Below are 1514 nucleotides of genomic sequence, written 5' to 3'. Positions count from 1 at the left end.
AAAGACCAATAGTAAACAAAACAGACACTATTCCTTTCCTCATGGACTGTTTGAGTAGGGGGTAAAAATCACATAATAAATAAAAATGATAGCGGAGGGAAGTATATCAAGGTATGTGAGACACTGTTGTTCAGCTGACTCAGTGCTCCCTACCAGTTCCATTTTGCCCATCAGCTCCTTTCTGGCTTGAGTTTTGGCTAACAAGACCATAACGGGTCGTAAAAGGCATAATAATGTATGGCCCCTAAAATGTCTGTGTCCATGTCCTGAGTCTGTGGATACTTTAGATTGCATAGCAAAAGAAAACTAAGGTTGCAAAGACAATGAAAGAAAAATATCAGGGTTCTTAAGTGTGGAAGCTGGAGGGCTGCAGACTCAGAAAAGAAGTGCTCACAGAAACGGAAGTGAGGGTCTCAGAGTGTAACTCAGTAGTAAAGGACTTGCATGAAGTAATGGGTTCCATTCTCTGTAATAAATGAGCACACACACACACACACAGAGAGAGAGAAGGGGAGAGCGGAGTGCCAGAGTGATATTCTCATTGGCTGTAAAAATGAAAGAAATACCAGCCAAAAATTTTACTCCTTCAAGACAAAGACATTTCCTACAGCTTCCAGAAGAAACTTGGCCCTGTGGACAGTGATTTTGTCTGGTGAGTTCCACTTTGGATGTCCAGAACTCTGAGATGATGATATTCATCTCCTGTTCATTGAAGCTACTAAATTTGTGATATGTTGATCACCTTAATTGGAAGAAACCATCACATGTCTTCTTTGGAAAAATGTTTGCTTTCCTGATGGAGGTGATCTCTTTCCTCTCCCCTTTTCTTGCCTTGAATATAGACCAAGTGGCATTGGGAGAAAGGCCAAGAAGGCTGCAAATCCCACCATTCCTGAGCTGCGAAACAAGTGTCAGCAGCTCCCACCCTCAAGCCTTCCTGTGAGGAAATAAGCCCTTATACTGACAAAAGCATCTCTGAACCATTAGGTAGAAGCTCTGGGATCTGTTAGAGACTGTTAAGAGGACTCGACATAGGCATCAAAGGTCTATGTACATAAAACAATTTGTCTATTTTCCCCTTTCTGCCCTACTCCCATCCATTTGAGGTGTGGGTTTCCCACCATGCACAGCTTTTAGGGAGTGCACTATCAAATCTACGAGCTCCAAATCTAAAGAGGAAATATGTGATCTCTAAGGAGGAAATGTTCCATCTCGATGCCTTTGGCAACCATTGCACAGACACCTGTTACCCCACCCCACCCCCGCCTCCACCAAAAAGGGAGGGAGACAAAGATACTTCAAGAAAAGGTTCCGCTCTCTCTCACCCACCTACGGGCAGCTCCCTGTTGCTGCTCCTCTCTCTGTGCCTCAAGCTCCTATGCCTCACTGCCTCAGGACTTTCTGTCCACAAAACTTTGATCAGAATATAAGGTGGGCCAAAGAAATGTCAAGATGTTAAGGGCACCAGGAGCAACTGTTAATCAATGATGGCTATGCTTTATTAATTTTTTAAA

This window comes from Grammomys surdaster, unplaced genomic scaffold (assembly GCF_004785775.1).
Source record: "Grammomys surdaster isolate TR1022 unplaced genomic scaffold, NIH_TR_1.0 60, whole genome shotgun sequence".
Taxonomy (NCBI): Eukaryota; Metazoa; Chordata; class Mammalia; order Rodentia; family Muridae; genus Grammomys; species Grammomys surdaster.
Note: the sequence above shows the minus strand (reverse complement) of the source record.